The 11,663-nt window shown below is 29.6% G+C and overlaps 1 non-coding gene across 1 annotated transcript; it reads left to right on the plus strand.

Moving 5' to 3' along the window:
* Positions 1-266: 266 nt before the first annotated feature.
* On the plus strand, positions 267-373 carry LOC139873749 (small nucleolar RNA R71). The gene has a single exon (XR_011767473.1). It is a non-coding gene; the product is annotated as a small nucleolar RNA R71 (small nucleolar RNA).
* Positions 374-11,663: the final 11,290 nt, after the last annotated feature.

Raw genomic sequence — 11,663 nt, forward strand, 5'->3', positions numbered from 1 at the left:
TCTTTTCCATTCGTCTCTCGACAGCATCTATCTTTGCAGAAATGGAATCTAAGTCATGGCTAGAATCGGCTCTAGCTGCTTTAGATGATCTAACGATATCTTTTTCTTGGTGCCACTTATGTGAGTGGGAAGCAGTGTTATCAATAATTTTATAAGCATCAGTTTCGGTTTTCTTCATAATAGAACCACCAGCTGCTATGTCGATGTCTTTCCTTGTAGTGATGTCGCATCCTTGGTAGAATATTTGTACTATTTGACAGGTGTCTAAACCATGTTGCGGACATCTTCTTAATAACTTTCCAAATCTTGTCCACGCCTCATATAGAGTTTCATTAGGCTTCTGTGTGAACGTAACAATTTCTCCTTGAAGTCTTACGGCTTTAGATGCCGGAAAGAATTGTTTAAGAAATTTTTCAACTAAAACGTCCCATGTATCAATCGCCCCTTCAGGTAACGATTCCAACCAATCTTTGGCTTCTCCCTTTAAAGTCCAGGGAAATAACATGAGATATATCTGTTCATCCTCCACTTCTCGGATTTTAAATAGTGTGCAGATCCTATTAAAGGTACGAAGATGTTCATTTGGATCTTCCTTCAGCGCACCACTAAATTGGCATTGATTAGTCACCATGTGTAGAATTTGTCCTTTGATTTCATAATCTGGCGCATTAATGTCAGGATAAGTAATTGCGTGACCTTGGCCAGTGCGTTTAGCTCTCATTCGGTCTTCCATACTTAAAGGTTCCAGATTCTCCATAATTGAATTTGTTGAATCGGAATCACTAGAGGATTCTGATTTAATGGTTCGTTCCTCAACAATCTCTGTTTGAATGATTGGTGGTTCCGGAGGAAAAAATTAATGGTTCAGGATCTATGAATTGTCCCTGAATATTCTTCGGATTCTCAATTGTGAGGTCGGGTTCAAAAAATGGATTATCGGAAATTTGAAATGGAGTACTTGGTTGACTGGATGACGATTCTAAAGAAAAATCAACGGCGGTAATATTAGCTAGATGTCTTGATCGAGTTACAGGTGGTGAACGTACAAAAGGTGGTGAACGTCTTACTCGGTGCATTCACTGAATATCCTATTAGTTTTTAAAAGGAAAGAAAAAATTATATAAGTTATCCAATTAATAGACTTTTCTGATTTTGCCCACGTTTTGAATAGCCAAAAGATGCAGCAGAGGGGCAGGATCCGTTTGGTCTCAATATAATTGAGGACTGTTTGGCTCCAATAACCCGGTCCACGTACAAATCCAACTATTACTACGAACCAGAAAATTTTGATGTCTATCAATTTAACCACTTAAAATAAATTTTCGTAATTTTAAGAAATTTAGATAAGTAGTAGAAAAAAATCTATGTCCTAAAACTAGAATAGCGAGAAATAAGAATGAAAAAGAGCGCGTTGAAAAAGGTCGAAAATGAAAAGAATTGAAAAATAAAAAGCGTCGAAAAATAAGAAAGAAAAAGAGTGACTTATAAAACTTAAAAACACTCGACTAACCCAACCTTATTACTATCACTAACTTAAAATTATAATCGCAAATTGAGATTACTAATTGGAATGATAATTGATACATAGGTAAAAGGCGTCGAAAAATATTAAAGCTTACAAGTAAAACTATATCCCAAATGGAAATAACTTAAAAAGGTACTAAAACTTAAAAAGGCGTCGCAAAATTCTAAAGCACCTAAATCTCAGTCTAAAGAAAAAGCACTTAAGGGATTTTACGGCAAGGCCTAAAAATCTATAAATAAAAATAACTATGGCAAAAACTAAGTTTAAAACTAAATACGAGCGAAAAATACAAATATTACGCTAAAACAATTAAAAAGGGACAAAATATAAAAATATACTAAAAGTTGCAAAAATTACAATTTTTATAAAAATATTATTTTTATATTATTTATTTTATAAAACTATTAATTTTATAAATTAATTAAACTAATTAAACTAAATAATACAAATAATAAAATAACTAAACTAAATAATATAATATATATAACCTAATTAGGGTTTTAAATTAATAATAATAAATAATACCCGTAATAAATGCTGAATTAGGGTAAACTGTGGCGTGTCAGATGATCTCATGCGATCGCATGAGTTTATGCCTTCGGGCTCATGCGATCGCATGAGCCAGGATTTTGGGCCAGGTTACGGGCTGCTACAGTAGCAGGCCGAATGTTTTATTTTTATTTTTTTATTTTGCTGTGTTTATTTTTTCTATTTTAAATATTTATATAATATATTTTTATAAATTAAATAAAACTTATATTTTTATAAAATAAATATAAAGAAACTTTTATAGAACTTAAATATTTAACAAACTCTTAAAAATATTTATATTTTTGTTTTCTTTTTATATTTTCGAATATATTAAAACGTATTTTTTTACAAAAGCGTATTTTAATAAAAGTAAACTAAAAATAAAAATCTTTTTGTTTTTTATATATATTATCGTTGCGCTTCCGGCTTTTAAGCTAGATGTTCCCTGGCAGCGGCGCCAAAAATACTTGATAGTTAAAGCTAAGGGGTATAAAATACTATTAAATTTTACAAGGAAATACTATTAAATACGATACAATTTTACTCAAGATATTTATTTATTTATTGAATAGATATACTTAAACCTTGCTACAACACTTATAGGCAGTGTACCTAATCGTACAGTAGTGTAATTTTTAGTAAGTCCGGTTCGTTCCACAGGGAAAATCTTTTAATCAAAGCTTAACGCTATATTAGTTTTATTTCATAAAAATACAAATATATATATATAAGTAATATTATTATTATAAAGGGGGTTTTTACTGTTTAATGACGGGTTTGTCGATTTTAAAAACTTTAGTCGCAGTTAAAACAAAATGTAAAATATTAAATAAATAAAAGACTTAATTTAAAGCGTAAAGTAAATAACGATAATGAAATTGCGATAAATAAAAGTGCGATAAAATAAACTTGCGATAATTAAAAAGTACGATAATTAATAGTGCAATTAAATACAATAACAATAAATAAAAGTGCTATAATTAGAAGTGCAATTAAATATAAAATAAAGGAAATTAAATATGAAATAAAAGAATTATGCTTATTTAAACTTTCGTAATCATGATGTTTGACGTGTTGATTTTAGTTTTATGCCCATGAGTTAATTGTCCTTTGTCCTGGATTATTTAATATGTCCGTCTGGTTTTTGTCCATAACAGTCCATCAGTCATAAATATAAAGTGCGAGTGTCCTCGTCAAATTATCCTTATACCCGAAGTTAAATATTCCAACTAATTGGGGACTTAAACTGTAACAAGATTTTAATACTTTGTTTAATAATTACACCAGGATGTCGACTGAATGTAACCCAAGGTTTTAATACTTTGTTATCAATTATGCCAAGTGTCCTTGTACATAATTTCACCCCTGTTTTAATAATTCTAGTGGCTATTAATCCATTCCCGTGTCCGGTTAAATGAACGATTATTCGCACATATAAATATCCCGCCCATCGTGTCCGATTGAGTGTATATGGTTATTTATAGGGACGTCCAATTGTAAATCTTTATATTAAAATTAACAAACTATCATTTAGTTAAGCAAATATAAAGCCCATTAATAGCCCATAGTCTAATTTCCACAAGTGTCGTTCTTTTGTCCAAACCCCATTTATGGTACAAAGCCCAATTACCCAATTTTAATACTTTTAGCCCAACATCATGATTACTTTGGATTAAATAAGCATAATAATAACTTAGCTACGAGACATTAATGTAAAAAGGTTAAACATAACTTACAATGATTAAAAATAGCGTAGCGTTACACGGACAGAATTTCAACTTACACCCTTACAACATTCGCTAACATACCCTTATTATTAGAATTAAAATTAAAATTAAAATTTAAATATAAATATAAATATATACTACGTATGAATGAGGAGAAGAAAAAGATGTGTTTTGTGTTACACCAAAGCTCGATTTTTATAGGCCTGTGATCTGGAAAAGATGCTCATGCGATCGCATGAGCTTTACCCTTCAAGGCCATGCGATCGCATGGCCAGCTGGGGAGACTCAAAAGTCTTTGTTTTTTTATGCCGACGGTTTTTAAATATAATATAATATATATATATTAATTTTAAGAATTAATTATATATTATATTATATTCATGTGCATAGTTGACTTGAAATTTTTAGTCCGTTTCGTAGAGCGTTGAGAGTTGACTCTGGTCCCGGTTCCGGATTTTCGAACGTCCTTGCGTACAATTTAATATCTTGTACTTTGCGTTTTGAATCTTGTACTCTTGTAATTTTGAGACGTTTCTTATCAATAATTGGAACCTTATTGATTGTATTTTGTACTTTTGAGCTTTTTGGTCGTTTGCGTCTTCATTCGTCGAATCTATCTTTTGTCTTCACCTTTTATTATTTAAACGAATATCACTTGTAAATAGAACAATTGCAACTAAAAGCTTGTCTTTCTTGAGGGATAATGCTATGAAATATATGTTCGTTTTTAGCATTATCAGGCGTCAATGGACAACTTAATTTAGCACAAAAATCTCTACTCATATAGCTTCTATCCGCACCCGAATCAAATAAAACGTAGGCAGATTTATTGTCAATAAGAAACGTACCCGTAACAAGCTCCAATTCTTCCTGTGCCTCTACCGCATTAATATTGAAAACTCTTCCGCGGCCTTGTCCATTCGTGTTCTCCTGGTTCGGGCAATTTCTAATAATGTGGCCCGGTTTTCCACATTTATAACAAACTACATTGGCATAACTTGCTCCGACACTACTTGCTCCGCCATTACTCGTTCTGACACCATTTGTTCCTTTCGTTCTGTTAACCCCTGGTCCGTAGACCTCACACTTCGCCACGCTATGACCATTTCTTTTACACTTGTTGCAAAATTTGGTGCAGAACCCCGAGTGATACTTTTCACACCTTTGGCATAGCTGCTTCTGATTGTTGTTATTGTTGCGGTTGTTATTGTTGTTGGAATAATTGTTGTAGTTGTTGTTGTTGTTGTTTTGTCGTTTGTTGTAGTTGCGATTGATGTTGCGAATGTTGGGATAGTTGTTGTTGTTTTGTGACTCTTATAACCGTTTTCCTCCCACTTTCTTTTGACTAGCTTCACGTTGGCCTCTTCGGCCGCCTGTTCTTTAATTCTTCCCTCAATCTGGTTCACTAGTTTGTGAGCCATTCTACATACCTTTTGTATGGAGGCAGGCTCGTGTGAACTTATATCTTCTTGGATTCTCTTCGGTAACCCTTTCACAAACGCGTCGATCTTCTCTTCCTCATCTTCGAATGCTCTCAGACACAATAGGCACAATTCTGTGAATCGTCTTTCGTACGAAGTAATATCGAATCCCTGTGTCCGTAACCCTCTAAGTTCTGACTTGATCTTATTGACCTCGGTTCTAGGACGGTACTTCTCGTTCATCAAGTGCTTGAATGCTGACCACGGTAGCGCGTAAGCAGCATCTTGTCCCACTTGCTCTAGATAGGTATTCCACCATGTTAACGCAATACCTGTGAAGGTATGCGTAGCGTACTTCACTTTGTCTCCTTCAGCACACTTACTTATGGCAAAGACCGATTCAACTTTTTCGGTCCACCGTTTCAATCCGATTGGTCCTTCGGTCCCATCAAATTCTAAAGGTTTGCAGGTAGTGAATTCCTTATAGGAGCATCCTACACGATTTCTTGCGCCGTTAGATGTATTGCTAGATTCAGAGTTATTGTTGGTATGTAGCGTGGCCTGTACTGCGGCTATGTTTGAAGCAAGAAAGGCACTAAATTCCTCTTCGCTCATATTCAAGGAGTGTCGAGTAGTCGGTGCCATTTCCTTCAAAAATAGTCAAATGAAACGAGTTAATCATATAGAATATCAAGAGTAGTCAATAGTATCTCGTAGCATAATATGAACTCATTTATAAAAGCTTTTTCTTCATATTAGCGTTTTATAAGTTTAAATTCGGGTAGTACCTACCCGTTAAGTTCATACTTAGTAGCTAATATGTGATGACCCGGAAATTTCTTAACAAATTTAAACTTAATCTTATTATAATTCTGACACGATAAGCAAAGTCTGTAATGTTGGGTATTAAAGTTGTGAACTACCTTCATAAAATTATTTGACCTTTGACTATTCCCGACGATTCACGAACAAATTGTGTGTAAATAAATAATTAAATAAATATATATATGTATAAGTGTATATATTAAGTTGAATTGATATAATACCATTTAATCATTCGAATTAAATATGTAGAGTAATGTACAAAATAATTAAGATGTAATTAAAATAAATACATATAAATATATATATGAATTCTATATACAATTGATATAATATGTATCTTGTAATATATATATATAAATACATATATATATATATATATATATATATATATATATATATATATATATATATATATATATATATATATATATATATATATATATATGTATATATTAAATATTCAAATATGTTACCTTATAGAATAAGTATTACATAAATAATGAAATGTAAAGTTAATATACATTATAAGTTAGAATAGAAATAATATATCAATATTATTACTAATACTTTCATTATTATTACTAATGTTAATATTGATATTAATATCTGTATTATTAATATTATTAAAAGTTGTTACATGTAACTTGTTACATTATTATTACTATGATTATGATTATTATGATTATTATTATCATTAATGTTAATTAACAATATTATCATATTAATAGTATTATCTTTAACAATATTATTATTATTATTATTAATATCATTATAATTCATATAGTTAGTTCTAATAGAAAATGATACAATGTATTATTATTATTATTAACAATATAACTCTTATAAATTTTAGTATCATTAGTGTTTACTATTATAAGTTATTATTATTTAATATTTCTGTATATTATATTGATATTTTTTTTTCTTTTATTACAGCTTTATTACTATTAGTGTATTTGTATTCATAATTTATTAATATTAAATATATATAAACTAGATTAATAATAAAAATAAATTAGCAAGCGTAACTTAATTATATCTGATTCTGTTCCATATCATCATTCATTTTTTTTACTTTTGTTTCCTATCTGATTCTTGCTATACCTCGATCCTCCAATTGGAGATTAAACAAATTACCCATCACTATCTGTATGATTTTTTTTTATTATTTTGATTCTTCATGTCTGATTTTTAATACACGTCAAAATCAATTTTTTCAATACCAAACAAGAATGTACTGTATCATATGTACTACATCCATTATTCAGTTATTATCATTATATACAGCATTCAATGAATTAAAACTAAAAACAGATATAAAAGCTCGACCTCTCCTTTATTGATTAAAACCAGTCGATATTTTTTTTCCATCATCAAAAATCAAATACCGCTATTTTTTTTACAGGCGAACGAGGTATATATATATATTTTTTTTTATTTTTCTGTCGCATATTTTTTTTACTCATAATTCGAAATCGAGTCCCATTTAAAAATCTAGAAATGTCATGTTGTTAGGAATCGTTCATTCAAACTTTCTTCAAAATTTTGGATTTCAATTCATTGTATTGATGGAGAATTCTTGAGTCAAAGTTAAGTTTTCAAAAGTCAAAGCTTTATGTTCATCATCAAATTCAAATCTGTTTTGAGGTTTTAAGATCGATTAATGATTTCAATAGTTTATGTATAGGATTAGAAAACTATTTCGTGTTATAAATTCTGTCTATAAATCGGTAAATCTCAAAAATCAAATTTTTTTTTGTACATCGACGACAGCAACAGCAATCATGCTGTTCTTTTTTTTATTTTATTTTGGTGTTTGATTAATTGGATTAATTGCTACAAGTGAATACATCTGATTATGAAATCCAAAAACAAATGGGTGATGTGAGCTTTGGTCGATTAGTTGCATCAATGAAGAAGATGAAGTTAGAACAAATTAATACAGTGTATATAATTTAAAGTTCAGTTAATTTCAGAAAAATTGGAACGGTTGGATGGTTAAAGTGTTGGTGCGGGTGAGCGAGAGGTCGGGGGTTCGAGTCTCGGCTTGGACAGTTTTGTATTTTTTTTAGAGTCTTGAAGGTAGTTCACTTATCAAGTTATTATTATTATTAATTATTATTATTATTGTTATTACTATCATTATTATTGTTATTAATTGTTGTTATTATTAATTATTACTAATGTTACTTGTATTATAATTATAGCTATTATTATTATTACTATTATTACTAAAATAAGTATAGTTATCATTTATTATTACTATCATGATATAAATATAATTACAATTACAATTATTATTATTATTATTATTATTAATATTGTGAAAAACTAATCATTAATATTATGATTACTAATAAAAGTATGATGATACAAATTTTCATTTATAGGATTATAAATACAAGTACGAATACTATTATTATTATCACTAATAATCATATTAGTATTATTATTATTATGATTAGGATTATTGTTATTATTATTATTATTATGAAAATAATGCGAGTTATCATTATTTTCATTAATTTTAGTATTGGTATCATTCTATAACTATTAGTATTATCATTACGTACTATTATTATTATTATTATTATTATTATTATTATTATTATTATTATTATTATTATTATTATTATTATTATTATTATTATTATTGTTACTAATATGAACCAGATTATTGTAAGTATCATTATTAATGAAATCATGAGTATCATATTTATTATACCATTAATAGTATCATTATCTTAAATTGGATTAGCAGTAAAATTATTATCTTTATAGTTAAAATTATTATCAGTATTATAACTATCACCAACAGTAAAAATTAAATTTTTTTTTACAATTATAATTATTAATATCATTATTATTATCGTTAAAAAGATTATTAACATTATTACCGTATTAGTAATATTAAATATTATAATTATTATCATTTTTATCACTAATAATATTATTTTGATATTATCATAACTACTATATTTAATACACAAATATTATATATATATTTAACAACATATTTAATAAACAAAACATAATAAAAATTAATATTTTTATTTACCAAAATGAATATAAGATATATATATATATATATATATATATATATATATATATATATATATATATATATATATATATATATATATATATATATATATATATATATATATATATATATATATATATTCGACTACGATTATGAGTATTGATAATTATACAAATGATATAGATTCGTGAATCCGAGGCCAACCCTGCATTGTTCATTTGTTCAATGACGCCATATGTATTTTTATTACAAAATACATTAAGTGAGTTTCATTTGCTCCCTTTTTACTCATTACATTTTTGGGCTGAGAATACATGCAAATGCTTTATAACTGTTTTTGCAATATTTATATGCGTGAGTTTCATTAATCCCTTTTTAAATGCTTTTGCAATATATATTTTTGGGACTGAGAATACATGCGCTGCTTTTATAACTGTTTTACGAAATAGACACAAGTAATTGAAACTACATTCTATGGTTGAATGATCGAAATCGAATATGCCCCTTTTTATTAAGTCTGGTAATCTAAGAATTAGGGAACAGACACCCTAATTGACGCGAACTCTAAAGATAGATCTATCGGGCCCAACAAGCCCCATCCAAAGTACCGGATGCTTTAGTACTTCGAAATTTATATCATGTCCGAAGGAGGATCCCAGAATGATGGGGATATTCTTATATACATATTGTGAATGTTGGTTACCAGGTGTTCAATCCATATGAATGATATTTTTGTCTCTATGCATGGGACGTATGATTATGAGAAACGGAAATATGAAATCTTGTGGTCTACTAAATGATAGAAATGACTATTTATGTTAAACTAATGAACTCACCAACCTTTTGGTTGACACTTTAAAGCATGTTTATTCTCAGGTACGAAAGAAATCTTCCGCTGTGCATTTGCTCATTTTAGAGATATTACTTGGAGTCATTCATTACATATTTCAAAAGACGTTGCATTCGAGTCGTTGAGTTCATCAAGATTATTATTAAGTCAATTATAGATGGATATATTATAAAATGGTATGCATGCTGTTAACTGTCGATGTAAATGAAAGTTTGTCTTTTAAAAACGAATGCAATGTTTGTAAAATGTATCATATAGAGGTTAAGTACCTCGCGATGTAATCAACTATTGTGAATCATTTGTAATCAATATGGACTTCGTCCGGATGGATTAGGACGGTTCATTTCAGTTGGTATCAGAGCGGTGGTCTTAGTGAACCAGATCTTGCATTAGTATGTCTAACTGATAGTCGTTAGGATGCATTAGTGAGTCTGGACTTCGACCGTGTCTGCATGTCAAAAGTTTTGCTTACCATTTTTATCGGAATTCATCTGCTTATCATCCTTAGGATATTACATGCTTATCATTCCTAGTCTAGACACATCTTACTGCAATGATTGCATGAATAGCGCATAGACAAAAATTCATATCTTAGCGTATCTGCTAATTCATATCTTAGCGTATCTGTTATTGTTATCTTTGCCTGACAGCTTCCGTAGATTCGTCCGTAACTTATGGGATTTTAGTATTATATATGCATATGTAAATTATGTATTGCAGGGTACTAATCTACATCCTATAATCTATTTCTTATCGAAAATCCTTCATCTGATCGTACGAGATGAATCCCTCAACCAGTTAAAATTCCTCGGATTCAGACAACTATTTCGATATGGAATTTCACCTAAGCTCCGAAAGCAGTGTCACCAGAATGAATCAACCAATTTATTTGATAGGTTCGTAGTTGACTTAATCAATGGAGACGCGAAGAAGGCGATCTCTTCCACCAATCGAATTCACCTATTGGCGAAGAACCTGAAACACTTATCGGCGAACTAGTCCGAAACACCAATTTCACTATCATTTCCCGAATATCTCGCCATGATTATATACTATCTCAAAATTCTAAACCTTATTCATTCGCTTGTTCCGATCGACAATCATCCCGGTATAATAAAAGAAGTCAATGAGCTTCGCGCTCGAGTTGTAGCCCTGGAAATATGGTGCAAAACATACCAGCTTCAGCAACATCACCTGCAACACCAGTACCAACAACAACAACATCATCACACGTCTCAACCTCGCAATCTATACCTCAAGCGTAATCATCGTTCTACGAATCGTTTTACGAATCGTTCTACATAAACTATCTTCGTCCTTCATGGTGATTATGTAATCTCTAATATTTTAGAGATTATGTACTCTAGTTCTAGCCATAAATCTGATGAGTTTAATATCACATTAACTCATTAAATCCATAATTACGTCTGAAGAAAATATATATGTATATATGTTTTCATAAAGATTGTAATTAAAAATTTTATTGTATAAACGGTTAATGGTGAAAATATTTTAATGGGTAGGTAATACCCGAGAAATAATTAGATTTCGCATTAATAAGTTACACTGTACATTCTTCGAATCTGATTTAACAGACATTTACTATCTTACTTACAACCACCGATATACGTATCCGTTCATCGTAGAATAACCATTTTTATTCAATTTCATATTCGGAATTTTGACCTATCCGAATCCAACAAGTGGCATAATGAAGAAAACATATGACAAAATAAAATTT

Source organism: Rutidosis leptorrhynchoides, chromosome 10, assembly GCF_046630445.1.
Source record: "Rutidosis leptorrhynchoides isolate AG116_Rl617_1_P2 chromosome 10, CSIRO_AGI_Rlap_v1, whole genome shotgun sequence".
NCBI classification, from domain to species: domain Eukaryota; kingdom Viridiplantae; phylum Streptophyta; class Magnoliopsida; order Asterales; family Asteraceae; genus Rutidosis; species Rutidosis leptorrhynchoides.